The sequence below is a fragment of the Pelodiscus sinensis genome, chromosome 5, assembly GCF_052426305.1.
Source record: "Pelodiscus sinensis isolate ZL-2025 chromosome 5, ASM5242630v1, whole genome shotgun sequence".
Classification (NCBI taxonomy): Eukaryota; Metazoa; Chordata; order Testudines; family Trionychidae; genus Pelodiscus; species Pelodiscus sinensis.
Window position 1 is genome coordinate 22782077 of NC_143056.1, and position 15604 is coordinate 22797680.

Below are 15604 nucleotides of genomic sequence, written 5' to 3' on the forward strand. Positions count from 1 at the left end.
AGGATGCATGTTTAAGAGGCAGACAGACCATAATTTGCCCAAAAACTTTTTCTTGTTTCTTTTCATCAGAAAAGTCACTTCCATATATATTTTTATTTCTCAGGGGAAAAGGAAAATATATGAGAGCTCTAATACATAGTGTCAAAGAGGCTCTCTTTTCTTTTTCACTGATGAGTTCACTAAACAAAATCTCAACAGAAACAAATATTGTGGTGAGATTAGGAGAATGAATGCTAGAGTTCACATAGTGAATTTAAAAAAACTAGTGGGTTTATTGACGTGAAGGGAGTTGTAGTTTAAACACCAAGGTCAATTATTTTGTTAAATATTATTTAAAAGTTACTGCCCTGAAACGAAAACAGAGCCATCCTTTTTCTAAACATGCAGAGTATTCTCCCCCCGCTTTGTAAGCCCTATTTGATAACATTTGAAGATCAAACAGAAGTTAACAGTTTCTGTTTCAGATTTATGTGACAAGTTGTTTCTAAAACGAAAACGATCTTAAATTCAGAGCTGCTGCTTACTTTCCTTTCTTAATCGCATGAGCAGCTTTCTGTAAGAAAAACAAGTTGACTTGAGTTTGGTATCTCCTGTCTATATTGAAAACACGAGAGGTCTGTTCATCTACCCGGAAAGAAAACAACTGATGTGTTTTTTGTGTCGGCTTAATAAGAAATACTGTAGTTGGAAAACTTCATGCGGATTTGCCTGAAAACTAGAATGGACCACGAATTAAAGTCAAAGAAGCGTTGGTTTTGTTTTAAAATCACCCTAAAACCTAGGAACTATCATCGTCAGTAGCAGTTTCCTGACAGAGCGTGTTTGTTTGTTTGAAATAGCCCGGACAAACCACTGAAAACTATCATTCAGATTGTTGGGATCAGTGACAATGTGGGTGGTGAGGAATTAAAACCTAGAAATGGGCGTGAGGAGTGTATGATTTATTCCTCTCTCTAACGGGGGGACCTGGGACAATTCAGCCCCAAGTAAATGGGCTACTGATCGCTATCTAACAAGGGTGTGAAAGCAGAGCGCGTTCCTGTTTGTAAAGCGCTGTGGAATCCGTGCTGTAGCGGTGCAAATTAGCAGTGACTTCATTGTTGTATTTGAAGAAATGTGTCGTGTTGGGACTTGAACGAAGTTTCGGCTTTTTCCTGCACGCCAGGCATGCGGCGTAAAGAGCCAGAAACGCTGTAGGCTAGAGTGATACACAGATTATAAAATCCAACTCAGGAAAGCCTCGTTCTTCGAAAGAGCCGACCCGTCCAGTTCCAGCGCGATCCGCTTTTCCTTTGTACGTCTCCCCACAGCTTATGGGCGCAAAGGGAAAGGCAGGGTAAATCAAGGTACGGGGGGAGAGGCACGAGTCCTGTCGAGAGCATCCTGTGAGCTCCCTAGAGTACCACGAGACATGCAAACGCAGCTCCCCGCAGGCTGGGGTGAGAAATCGCTGAAAGGGACAAAACGGGGGAGGGGGGGGGTCAGACCCAAAGTCTGTTGTTTCTTGCGGCCCCCGAGCTAATATAAATCGCTGTAGCTCCCCTGCAAGGGGCCAGTGGCTCTGAACCGATTTACCCCACCTCGGGATATTCCTTTTTTGGCCCGTCGTGCGATGAGCGCAGCTTTTAAGTCCATTATCTGTACCCGCCCCACTCCCTTTCCCGAGCTGTGCTCACTTAGAGGCATAGGATACCGCTGTTCGCACTGCAGCCGCAAGTTACAAACCGGACAGGCGCTATTCACAATTCGCTCCCTCTCCCCGTACCACGGGCGTCCCGGACCCCTCACTAGTGATACCGGGTACGTCTCTTCCCCCCTCATGCTTCTCCCAGAAGCGCCAATGTCTGCAAGAGCTTGTTTGTGGGCTCTCTAATTGCGCTAAGTGTCATCAAAGAAACCCGCCGCTCCCGACTGCAGAGACTCCCAAACGGCGGGATCCCTTAGCTGCGGGACTGAAGGTTTCCCTTCTAACCTTCCCTCTTGTCCCTTTCAGCCTGGCGCTTTCCCAGCGTTGTGCGTGTGTCTCCCCTCCGCTCCTTTTCCAGCCCTCAAGAAGCACAGAGAGCGCTCCTTTCCTCCACATCTCTTTGGGTTCCATAGACAACCCTTAGGGGCTGAAGATCTGGATTGACCAAAATAATCTATTTTAAACCTCTTTTTGCCAGAAAAAGGGAATGTTTCTTTCTGGACTCGGATTTCTTTCTTTCTTTCTTTCTTTCTTTCTTTCTTTCCCATAGTCTATTGATCTCAACATTTATTAAAGACCAGCCTGTTTAAAGAGCTGTCACCCGGCCTTTGGGCACAGGAAAGAGAAGGAAGTACACTGGGTATGTGAGGACAGGGGTCAATCAGATGGTATGAGGCATCACGCATTGATGTGCATAAAGTGCTTTGAAATAATCAGATGCTGTAGACGTCCACATTATTTCTATTAGAAGGGGGAGAGTCTCATTTTTCGAACTCAGTACACAAAATTGGTACCGGGAGAGAAGGGACGAAACAAAGCAAATCTGTACGAGTCACTACCAAAACACAACGAACAACAAGCATTAGATTGAAGGGATCTCTCTTCTGTCAACAGGAGACAAATTGTTCACTATCCTTGTGACCTGTGCTTCTCTTGATATCCTCCAGTTATCTACAGGTGACAAACATATTTACTTGAGAAGTGCAATTAACAGGCTCGCTCCGCACTCCCATTACACCCAAAGCGGAGCGAGCCTGTAATGAATGAAATTCATAGGACAATGGGAGTGCGAATATGCTGGTGTAGGGGTACAGGAAAAAATGATCGACGGAAATTCATTGGATGCCCATCATCCAACGAGCCCTTTGTATTAATCAGATGCTAGAAAGGCAAAGCAACCCACCCCACATTCCTTTAGACAGGTCAGTAAGCCCGGAACACTCCCTCGCAGCTCTCGGAAATCTTGTATTTTTATAGACACTTGATCACAATTCTCCAATTAAGACATTTGCTGAGTCAAAACGGACACCGGCAAAGTTACAGTGAAAACCACAAAAGAAAACAAACCGAGGCGCAACGAGTCTTCTAGCCTCATTGATCAGTGTTGTGGAAATTGCTAGTTAGGTAGCAGGAGGGGGCCACTCAGAGAGCCTGCGTTAAGTAGCATTGCTTAATGCATGTGACAAATGTTATTAACAAACCGCAGGATCAACCGGGAGCGAAAATATCTACACCTTTCAGTGTGATTACGGGTATGTTATATCTAAAATATTTCTCCTCGAATGTGGGGTGTTATGTAGTCTGATTTTTACACCTAAATGATTAACAATCAGCGATTCAAAGGCGTAACCAAAAGGCAGCTTCAATTGATCCGAAACATAACACCCGGTGCAGGAATTGGCAAGAAACATCCCAGGAACCCAGCGGATCATGCGAATGGGCATTTCGAGCAAGGAAGGAAACATTCTGATCTGGGATTAGGACCAAAAAACAACGTGTTATATAAATCCAAGGCGGTTCTTATCAGCAAGCCCGATCTGAGGAGGAACAATCCGCAGAAACCGATCCAAAAACACCATTAAAGGAACCGCTTTGACATACCAATTCTCCCCTCCCCCAAACAGATCACCATCGCTTGTCTGTAACCAGGGCTTTTAACCAACAACCGACTGAGGGGGGGGGGGGAAGAAATCCCCTCTTAACAAGATTGATCAAGAAACATTTAACTGGGCAGTAATCATATTAGCAAGAGCCCAATTAGGGTTGAGAGAGAAGCGAGAGGAAGAGAAGCGGCGTGGGGGGGAGGAGGAGGGAAGGGACTGGAGGAGGAGCTGTCGACGGTGTCATCTGAGGATAAAGTCTTTTCACCAGGCGCTGCGCAGCTCTGAGCTAGGGAGAGCGCAATCTGCAAACGCTTTCCTACCGTGCCTTTTCCTGTCCCTGCAGGGGGCGGGAACGGGGGTGGTGCAGGCTCCGCCGATAGTTGGATAGATTTTAAATGATGGCTCTTATTGTGTTGTGGTTCTCAGGAATAAAGCAAGAGGAGAAGGGAAAGGAGCGAAGGAATCAAGGCAGCTGCAGGGGGGAGGGCGACACAACTAACTGCCAAGGACCTGTGGTAACGTGCGATAGTTTTATAGGTGCTGGAACTAGAAACGGATGTGTGTGATGCTGCATCCCTGACCTGACGTGATTTCCAGCATATACAGGGTTTACAGTTTGGTGTAAGAACCCCCCGCTATAAAAATTGTCCTGATCGCCCTGGATGGTTATAATATTAGCGCCAAGTCTCACTCCTGGCAGGGTGATCACCCACCCCGCGCATCGAGGGAATCATTTTTAAGGCCCCCCTTTGCCCAAAGCTTGCTGTTATTTATCGCCCCATAGGTTTGCTTTTAGGACCCCGTCTCTCCTCCCACCCCCGCTCAGTCCCACTCTTGAACAGTCTGTCGAACCCCCCTCCAGGGGATGGGACACAAAGGCACTGTTCCAGCCGTTCCCAAGGGTGACTCGCCCTCTTGCTGCGTTTAATTCGAATTTGGGCGGCTCCGCGCCCCCACATCCACCCCATTGGAATCACTGGGGAAAAACAGTCCAGGAAAACATGAAGAGGGCAGAGGGGAAGTTTCCATTGGGACAGAAGGGGTCGCTGTACTAGGGGTTACATTTCTGGAACACCTCAGGCCCTAGAAGGCTTAGCCTCAACGCTCAGTGCAGGCGTAACCAAAAGCCAGCTTCAGTTGATCCGAAGCATAACTCATGCTCAGTGCAGGATCCTTGGAGTGCGGGGACATTCCAAGTGTTTCTTTCGTTTAGTGGCTCAGTTAGATGTCGCCTGTTTTATGTGCCAGGAAAAAAAGGTGGAAGGCGAAACTAACGAAATCAGCAAAGAGAGGCGCTGAAATGCTCCCTCCGCCCCAGATCCTGCCCCTGCTTGGTCCAGCAGAAAAATGCTTGGGGGCTGGAGATGGGGTTGGACAGTGACGAGGATGCAAAAGCAAAACTCGTCCTGAGTTAAAAGGAAAAGGAAAAGGAGAAGGATTTGCCTCCCCCCCCCCCCCCAGACACCCGGGCCAGAATGCGAGGCCAGGGGACAGGCCAGCTGACCCGCAGGGACCTTTCGGCGCCCTGATTTTGCTGAGCGCCTCACCGCTGCGCTTTCATTTGCTTCCAGGTTTAGGTGATAAGCTCATTAGGTAACAAGACACCTTTTGCCCAAGTGGCTCCGGCGCGTCGCTGACGCACGCGGTTATTGATTTTAAAGGGGCGGATGGCAGGGTTTAGTCAGGGGCTTTGGGCTGGTTATGTTATTCCTATGCACTATTTTCCCTCCCCAGGCAAAACAGTCAGGGGTTGTCCCTCTTTCCCCTCCCCCATCCGCTTCCATCCGCTCCTGTAAATGTACCAGCAGGCTTTGGCCAGCACTAGTCAACTTTGCGGTGAGGGAGGGCTCCATGGGGGCTGACACGCACTTACCAAGGAGTCTCTCCCTGCTGTTAACACCCGGCTCTCTGCGGCTCCAACCCGCTACAAACAAGCCCTGCTGGACGCTACCCTCCCGGCTTCCAGATGTTGCAGGCCCCAACATCTGGAAGCCGGTCCGCCATGCGCTCCGTCGGGCACCCGGCAAGGAAAGACCCGCCCGCTCCCCCACGCCGCTGTTCCCTTCTCTCCTGAGGCTGCCGCCGGGAGCTTTCTGTGGGTGTCTCTCCCTTTGAATCTTACCTTGCCAGTCTCTCTGCGGAGCGTATCTAGGCCCCCCCGCCTAAATCTATGTGGCCAGAGGCATCGCTAAGAACTCTACAGCAAGGCTGTTAGCCGCCTCCGGCGCTCGGAGCCCCCGCTCCAGCCTTGCGCGCACTCAGCCGGCTGCTGGCAGCCGCGCCGGGTTCATCTGAGGACAGCGGCGGCTCCAAGCCTGCGCTAGTCTGCCTGCCAATGTCTCTGGAATACTGATGCTGCTCAGGCTGCCTCGGCCGGGAGGTGACTCTCCGTGGGCCACAGCAGCCGCCACTGAGCGGAGCGGGAGACAAGTCTCGGCCGCGCAGCTCTTCTTACCCAGAGCCTTGTTCCGCGGCAGGAGGGGGGCCGCCCCTGCCTAGCCCCCCAGCAGCATGGGCCATTCCCCCCCTTGTATTGCCCACCACAGCTCAGGAGGCAGTGACTGCCAGCCTCACCCGGAAACACACCTGCTCTCCTCTGCTTTTGCCGCCTCCTAAGAGCAATTTCTTCTGCTGGGGAACCGGAAACCAAAGGCCCGCTGGTGTTCCCGGAGTCAGAGCTTTCCAGGGCAAGTCTGTTCTTTTTGGAAGCCATGAGGAGCTTTGCTGCCAGCCTGCCCTACCAGCTCCCCCTGGGATCTGAAAGTCAAGCTTGGTTCTTTCTAGATCCTGCACCATCAGCCATGATGGGCTTTAGCTGACAAGGCTGTTGAAGATGGGTGAGCCCACGCAGAAGCTGTCTCATTCTCCCAGGGCTGGGCTGGCCGGGCACTGTTAAAAGAGTGAGCTTTAATTTTTAAATAGATGATTGCCCAGAGTGGCAATTTGTGGATGGGTGGCAAAAGCAAGGTGCTGCCTTCATGAATGGTCAGCCAATGTACTGGCCCTGCAAGGTATGGGGTGGATGTCTGCCCCTTTCCTGGACCAAGTGAGCACAGAGGGAATTTAGCCTGGGGTCCTAGCTTGATAGGAAGCATTGCTGTCCTCTGGTAAAAAATACAATTTCGCAGTCTAGGGCACAAACAGTGCTAGAACTGTGCCTGGATACTGAGTACAATTGATATAACTAGATCTGCATGTGCACTTTTAATGCATCCTTTACTATTGTGTTTAGCTGCCCTCCGCAAAATTAAGGATCACGTTGAGATATGTGTCCATTCTCCATTGTAAACTGCCTTCTGAATTGATATAATTATTTGTAGCTGTCTTTCAAGGAGGATAGGGGCAGGAAATCTTGCCAGGCTGTTTGGTCTCTCTGTAGCTGCATGAAAAACCTTTTTATAGGATGAGTTTTGTATGGGGCCTGGCAAATTGCAAGACTTGGGCTCTTCCTGACCTCTAGTGGCGGTGTATTCTACAATACAAGGCCCTCCAATGAGAATGCTTTGTTCTTGGCCCTGTAGAGTTTCCGTCAGTGTCCCAAATGAAATACTATAGTGGAGATCAGAGGAAGAGGTGGTGATTGAGGTAGCTTGACCCTTGTTCATTAAAGAAATGAAAAAAAAGTGTGGGAGGAGCACCGAGGGGGAGGGAAGAGCAAGACTTTGCAAAGGATGTGGAATCAGACGTAGTGCCAGCGAAAACTACAGAGCATAAGTGTGATGGACCTTTGATGGTCAGTCAGGTTTACCAGATATGTCTGTTAGCTATTTGTGGTTTTCATGGAGTCTTTATGGCAAGGCCCAACTAGCGCATGGTACAGACATCTTCATATTGAGAGTTATATAGTTTCTTGCTTCTGTCCAAACAAATTCTAACGCAAATCTTTGTGTTGTCTTATTAGACATTTATACCACATAATGTGATCACTACAATGGTTATAAGAAACATGCCATATCCACTGCAGAACATATTAACTGTGCAAATGGAGGGCACGTGGTGAAGGACAAGTGCCCATTTTGATTATGTTGTGTGCATAATTCCACAAGCAACTGCATCCTAATCCGTAGCTATTATTAAACACGTTTTAATTATGAATTCAAGGCCAATTTTTAATTATACAAGCTAAAAACAATTTTTAAATATACATTTATTTTTAAACTCATGGGACTGTCCTGTGTTTTTTGCATATGCACTGGAAGTTCTTAGTGTGCAGGGAATGTAGGATCAGAGCTGAACTTTTAAACAGCCAAAGATATTTGTCTAAAAAATGCTAAAAAATTCCTGGGGCTGGGATCATGTCATCCATATTTCAGACTGAATTTCATTTTTACGTGCACTCTGTAACCCCTTGTGAAAAAAGAGGCTGTTATAATAGAAATGCTGACAATGCTAACCATAACGGTGTGAACTCACAACTATAATAAGACCTTCACCTCAGCTAGCAGCCTAATTCCAAAGAGCTGATGTTATCCACTAATGTAATCAGTTTGTTGGCTGTAACATAGGAAACTGAGAATTGGTCTATTTTATTGCTGTTTTTGGCATAAAGATTTCCTTTTAAAAAACAGTAAAATACCAGGATTTCGGCAATTAGATTTACCTTTGCTGTTCTAAATAATAAAATACCATTCTTTTATTCATTTAAAAATGTATAGTTTCCACTTCAGTGCAGATAGACAAAAGCATATTTTAGAAGTGGACAAGAAGTGCTTTTTCAAGGGCTAAAGGATGCATTCAGACTAGTGACCTGTAGTAAAGAAAGCCCCAATTATGGAAAATGGTTGAAGGTTTATGGAGGGCATCTCAAATAAAAAATGTTCATTTTACAAAACAGAAGTTTCCTCTGGGAAAGTTGATGGCTGTAGCTGCAAGTTACTCAGCACTCATTCTAAGGGGGAAGGTGGATGAGAAGAAAAAAAGAAATGACAGAGGCATGGTTAGAAATTTAGAATTATGTTGCAACAGTTAATGTAACTGCAGAAGAAAAAATCTGAAAAAACTGGAAATGGCTGCTTACATATTTGAGTGATTTGCCAATCACTACCTCTTTCTTTTGATAAACATTTTTAGGGGACCAGTATTCTGTGATTCTTGGAGATAACTCCATTTTGGATCTCAATACAAAGCAAGTCCAATTAACTTTTATGCAATATTAGATTAAACCCTCCTGGCTGAAATCCTAGCCCCTACTGAAGTCAATGATAATGCCTCATTGATTGTAGTGGGGAAATGGGGGGTGGGAGAGTGAGGATTTTACCCAGTGCGAATAGCAGAATTTTATTGTTATAGAAAATGAAAAGGATAGAAGCTGGCTAAATAGCCCATCTAATCTATTTGTGGAACTCCTACTAACTTTAATGGAATTACTCACAGCTTGGGCTTGATACAATTCCTCCCTCACAACGTGGGAGTCAAGGTCATGGACCAACTCTGTCTCTCCACCCTGACATTACTAAAGATGTTAAAAAACCCAACCATATCAAGAAGAAGTTATTAGTCAAAGTATATAAAAGTATTTAAAATATAGAAAAAGAATGAATGTTACCAAGTAGCAATTGTCCTTCTAGTCCTTCACTTTGTAAATAACAGAGCAACAAAAATACCTTGACATGTAGCAAAAGAAAATGTGCAAATTCTTGAAAAGTTATCAACATATTCTGAAACACCCTATGAATTTTGTTTGGATTTGTTTGAAATTTCTGGAAAATCATGCCTTCTGCATTACATGCCAATACTGTTCTACTTAAAAATGAGTCACATGCTTGTCTAGTACTCTTGAAAAGTAGGCTAAAGCCACTACAGTGGCTACCTTGTTAATCAGCTTAAGGCAACATTAACCCTTTTCTTAGGCTTGTCATCTAAGCATAGTCTCACTGCAGATATTATGGGAATATATGTGAATGCATGACCACGAGCTGGGGAAAGATTCAGGGAGTGCAGTTGCTTGCTATCAGACTTAGATCCAGAAATGTCTCAGTTGATTGGCATTACATAGGTCTTGGCCCTGCATATTGCTAAGCTGACTGGAAAAGGGGGTTTTATAGCATGTAAACAATTCCAGAATTATTCTTAATCATATGATAGAAGAAATAAGACAAAGATGATGTAAGGATAGCTGCCATTTTGTTTGTATAAGGTAAAAAAGAGTGATTATTCAGCTGGAGAAGGGAGACTTAGTAATGCTGGGTAAAAATAATTTCTAAGTGATAGTTTCCCAAGTGGATATTTTCTTCTTTGATTATTATCTTGTATGTAGCACACAGGGAACTACAATATATTTATTATCTATATTGTCAAGACGCTAAATAGGGACTTATTATGTTATATACTGCACAAACATGTAGGAAGACAGTCTCTGCTCCAGAAGGGGAAAAGGTTGAATAAGTACGAGGAGGGGAAAGGGAATCTGTGTATCAATGAAGTGATCCCAGTGATGTAGACACAATACTTGTTAACTCTTTTTTAATCAATGGTCATTTATTGGATTTCTGTAAATGTTTGTTTTTGTTATGGTAGATAGAGTGAGACCAGGGGAAGTGTGTGTTTGTATGTAGAAGAAGGGTTGTTTGGAGAGTGGAGAGGGAGTTTTGTGTGGAAGACAGGGAATGTGAGGCTGTCACCAGCGTGACTGTAATTGGAAAAAGGGCAGGAGAAGTTTGTGGTGAAAGCCAATCAGCAGGCAGAAAATAACATCCTGGGATCTTGTCTTGGTTGAACTATGTCTCTTTTTTTCGTATGTCTCTTTTTTGGTATGCCCAGCATTTCTCACTGGAGGTGCAATTTGGTCAAATTATAAGCGATGACAAGTAGTAAGATAGTGAAAAGTAAGTCTGAGAGCAAAGAATTTCATTTATTTAATTAAATATTTCCATATACTCATGAGTGTGCATTTATTATAAGGAATCCTGGATAAAAAACTAAATAGGAATTAAGTTTGCAAAGAAACAATAGTAACTTGAGGACAAGAAAGAAAAATAACCCCTACAAAAGGAACCTCACAAAACAAACATTGTACAAAAACACTAATTCTCTCTCTTTCTCTCTTTCAAAGTTCTTCCTGCTGCGCAAAAAGCGGTCAGAGAGAGGGAGGCTGGCGAGCGTAGCAAGCTGTGGGCACAGCTCCCTACTGTTGTTAAAGTTTCATTAGAAGTAAAGGAAATTCACAGTTCAGATTATTGCTAAAAGAAATCCGAACATTTGTAAGTCTATGTAGACTTAAAGGTCTTGAGCAACCTTAATTCTGACCCAGTAGTGACATCAACCTCTGGTTTTCCTTCTTTGTTCTTAGGTCTGATCCTGAAACTCCCTTATGCACTGTGGCCCAGACCGTGACACTTTTTAGTCATATAGAGTAGCACTATGCCACACATACTCCCAGTGAAACAAGTGGGACGTCTCATGATGTTAGATGCTCTTCAGTGTGAGTGAGGATATTTGAATTTAGTCCTGTTTGCAAAGAAACAATAGCTTCATTTTGTTCAAGGATTTATCTGAGGGATAAGATGTTCATCAATTTAACTGTCCATACTTCTGTTTCCAGTACTTTTCCATTCTCCAAGGATTCTCTGATGCTGCAGGACTACTACAATCCTACAAAATAGTGGAGAACAGAAGCTTATTATTATGGTTATTTGTGTTTGAGGCTTCAGCCAACATCATGGCTCATAGCACTAGGTATTGCATCAAGATATAGTGAATGATATTCCCTGCCACGAAGAATTTACAGTCCAAATAAATCAACCCAGCCAAAGGATTGTAAGAGGCATGCAGAGGTGAACTGATTTTTCAACATCACACAACAGCTTAGTATCAGAGCCAGAATGAGAACCAAAGTTTCTGGCATCCTAGTCTAGTGTCTTTTAACAGGACCACATTGAATTTTGTGAACAGGCTATAAGGATAGGATTACTAAATAATTTGCTTCTGGAAATACTTTCTGTATTAAAATTGCCTGATTCCTATGTGCCTAATGTACTGTATCTGTGCAGAGTTCAGAAAACCTACCCCTGCTGTGAACATTTGGGAAGAAAACATAAGACCTTGGCAATATTCCCTCTAATCTTTTTCCATCTATGTGCTGATTTTTTCCATCCTTGTGTGGAATACAATTTTTATGGACACCGATATATGTGTGAATGTGCTCCACCAGTAGAAACAAAAGCCTAGCTGTGGGTGCTCAGCTAATCAGTTGGGCAGCATTGAATTTTTCCTGAACGACTACATGTGCACACAGTTTACAGAGAGAACTGGACCCTGGGGATATATGTGGACCACAGTTAATTTCTGATAACGTATAAAATAAATATTTTCACACCTTCCCCTTTCCAGCTCTTAGATAAAATTCTATGAGGAAGCCGAAGCTGCAAGTCCACTGGAAATGAGATTGTGGGAGTGCAAGAATTCTCTCCCTGTGCTGCTGTGGGTTCGCCATCAGTGCAGCCCAAAGAATAGGAGCAGCTGGCCCAGGAAGGGAAGTGTCCAGGGAATGTGCTGATTCAGTGCATCCCCATGGCAGCTTGTGCTGTTGGGCCTCTTGTATAGATATGACCTGACAGCTGTCTTATGGGAGAGCAGCACTGCAAGCACTACCGGCCTGTTCCTGGGGGTTAATCCCTCCTTAAGTGCAATGGGACAGGGGAGGTATCTTTTAAAATCCCTCTCCCACCATCAGGGATGAATGGAGCTTCTGGTATTAAGAAAAAGAAAGCACCTTTTAATCAAAATCCTTTTTTGGGCTTGTGACCATGCCCCTGGGGTGGGTCCATTGTCTCCGGTCCTCCCCCCCCCGTTTATCCAGTCTTGGGGCATCAGGCCCTCTTAAGTCTGGCTGGCCAGCCTTTTTTGGCCGGAGGCTTTAGTCGCTTGCCCAGATGTCTCGCAGAGTCTGGCCTCCATCTGAGACGGAGGAGAAAGGCCCGGGCCTGCCCTCACTTGTGGGCCCCAGCCCAGGGCCCTAAGGACTTGGACTACGCCGCAGTCCCAGTCTGGCTGATGGGGTTGCGACCCTAAATGCGTCAGCCCACGGGCTTGGTTCACCGCCCTGCCCTGGGCTACTTCCTTTCTCCTCCTCGTCCTCCTTCCCGTGTTTGCCCCTCTCTCTTCCGTGATGAGCCTTACCGGCTCTTCAAGTCTCTCCTGCGAGGCACCTCCAGGTGCCTCCCCCGCTTCCGTCGGGTCGGCTCCTCCTCGCCCCTCTGCTCTCTCCGCTGCCCGGGCGGGTTTTAAATCTCCTGCTGCCCCGGACGCTGGCCAGGCATCCCTCAGACGTCACCGGTGTAAGCCCTGCCTTCTATGCTGGCGTGCCGGGTGGTCCACTCCTCCCCCTTCCGGCAGCTGTCCCGGTATTCCCCAGCAGCGCCGCGGCCCAGGAGCATCCGGTGCATGGCCGGTAAACGCTCCCTGGCAGCGTCAATAAGACGCTCACCCCCCGGGGTTCAGTGCGGGGTCTTGGCACCCCGTCACAGGGCTGATCCTCAAATAGATTGTTATACTTACCAGCCAGGAGCTGTAACCTCTGCAGCATACACTAGTGCTGGGCAACTCCCTATGTTCCACTTTTCACCTCAGCGGGTGAGTTTTCCAGTGCAAGTAGCATCATTACTGCTTATTTAATAAGCACTCCTCTTGGCACAACCTGCCATTTTGGGAGAGGTGTGATCAAATCATTTAATTCATAATGGCAGTATAAAACGTATCCTATCACCAGCTTTATAGCAAAGTTCTAGTTATCAAGAGTTTATATAAATAATAGCTGCTGTAAGGTTGTTACGGACAAGTGGTATGTTTATAGGTGGTTATATTATCATATCAGTGAAAGGTGTTACACATTATGATAAACGTCACATGGGACTCAGTAAAAATCTGTAAAAATATTAACTTTTATTTAAAAGTTATTAACCTTTGACTAACCCTTTATATACTATTTCTAAATGGCATCTGGCTATAAAGCTTGACTAGGTATTCTTTGTGTCAAACATGCTAATTTCATAGCATCAAAGAAAAATTTCAGAAAGGAATTTTATAATCAGTCTAAGCTCATCTAAAGTACCTTAAAATACCTAATTCAAATACTGCACTGAGAGAGCATATTCTGTATAGATGTGTGTTGTTTAGTAGCTAAGGAGCAATACTAATTTGCAAGCATTTTACAGTGCTCTTGTAGCTGTGGTTCTTTAGCTACAGTGTAGTAAGAGAGAAGTCTGCTCCTGCTGGGTCTCTTCCTCTATCCTTTCCTCCTATTTCCCATTGGTTGGCTCCCAGAATGTTGATATCTGTGGTCCACCAGAAAGGGCCCTCTACAGTAACTGTAGTTTGAAACCATTGACTTATAGTAGAGAAAGTTGTAATAGTTAAATCCTAAAAGAAGATAGAAAGTCTTGTGGTTAAGGGATTAGCCTAGGGCTCAAAATACCAGGGTTCTCTTACTGGCTGTCAGAGTTCCTGTGTAATCTTAGTTAAGTCACTTGTCTTCTATGCCTTTGTTTCACATCTATAAAATAGTACTAATAATGTCCCTTCACTTCACAGGGGACACTTGTATACTAGGAAATTATTTCAAAATAATTAAATTTGATATAACAACTCCTGAAATAATAAAATCAAAATAGCATGTCCCCACTATGCAGGAGCCTCAAAGTTAGTCCAAGGCATGCTCTGTTATTGTGGATGTGCTACCTCAACTTAGAGGCACAGGAAACACTGGGGAGTAATTGCTTCAAATTACTTTGGGGAGTAGTTATTTTGAAATAGCAGCAGCAGGGCATCCACACTAACCCTATTTTGAAGTAAGTGCTATTCCCCAAGGAAAGAAGGAGTGCAGATTTCAAAATAACCAACCTGTTATTTCGAAATAATGGGCTTAGTAGTGTGGACACTCCTCTCATTATTTTGAAATAAGTGTAGACTGGGACAGGGTTAGTAGGAGGACTTCATCACTGTGGAGACTAAATTTTAAGGGGCAGGGAGTGTTTGCTTGTACGTGTGTGGTGCCTAATAAAATGTTGTTCTATATGAGGCTTTTAGGTAATAAAATAAAATAAAATAAATGTGAGGCACTAGGGTGGTGCATGATATAGAAAAGCCAATATAGGTTGAAACTCTCTTGTCCGGCACATTCTGGACTGGCAACATCCATGGTCCAGTATGATTTTAGTTAGCTGGATGCCCACTTACCATGAATGCGTGTGGCCACGTTTGTGATAGTCTCATAAAGTTTGTTTACAGCCACCAGTCCTGGCTCAGTGCTCTTTGCTGTTATTTGGCTCCAGTGTACACTTAAATGTCTTATAAGAGCCCAATAAGAAGTGGAAGTGTTGGTAATGCTGCTAGAGGCTATTGATCTTCCATGGTTTGGCAAATTCTCTGGCTTGGCATTGCTCAGGTCCCGAGGGTCCTGGACTACAGAGAGGCAACCTGTACCTCTTTACTATCCCTTATTCTAAAGATCAGTTTAAAAACACATGCCTCCACTCCCAGTCAGCAGAGATACAACAACAGGAGAAAGGGATTAAAGGCAATTTTCAACCGTCCAAAGTTTAAACCAAACCAGCTGCTCCTTTCCTTAGATTCACCAAACATTACATGATTGGGCATACTAGTTCAGGAAAAAATACAAACATATCCATCTGTGAATTGTGCCAGAGGATCCACGAGTGTGTTATGACTATGTGTTAGCTATGCATAAAACACAAATAAAGACAGTCCTTGCCCTGAGTAGCTTGCAGTCTAAACAATAAACACATTTGACAAGACACACTGAGAGCAGGTATTGAGAACATTGTCGTTTTCTTTACTCTTCTTTTCCCTGCTATATAATGTATGAACATATCGGCTCCCAATGCCAACTTCCTCTACATTTCATTGCTTTGAAAGGGGCTGGAAGCGGAAGTTCTGCAACACCACAATAAAATATATCTTTGTAGTATTTCTGACCTAACTAGAACAATTACCAGAGAGTCATATATTTTAAGGTCAAGACAGACCATTGTGATTGTCTTGTCAGACCTCCTGTATAGCTTAGACAATAGAATTTCTC

General features: G+C 44.8%; 1 long non-coding RNA gene across 1 annotated transcript in view; it reads right to left on the reverse strand.

Moving 5' to 3' along the window:
- The window catches only part of LOC142829075 (uncharacterized), a 118146-nt gene extending 112313 nt beyond the window's left edge, over positions 1–5833 (reverse strand). Inside the window, exon 1 of the long non-coding RNA XR_012903296.2 lies at positions 5693–5833. This is a non-coding gene — a long non-coding RNA (uncharacterized LOC142829075). The remainder of the gene's footprint in view (positions 1–5692) is intronic.
- Between the last annotated feature and the right edge of the window lie 9771 nt (positions 5834–15604).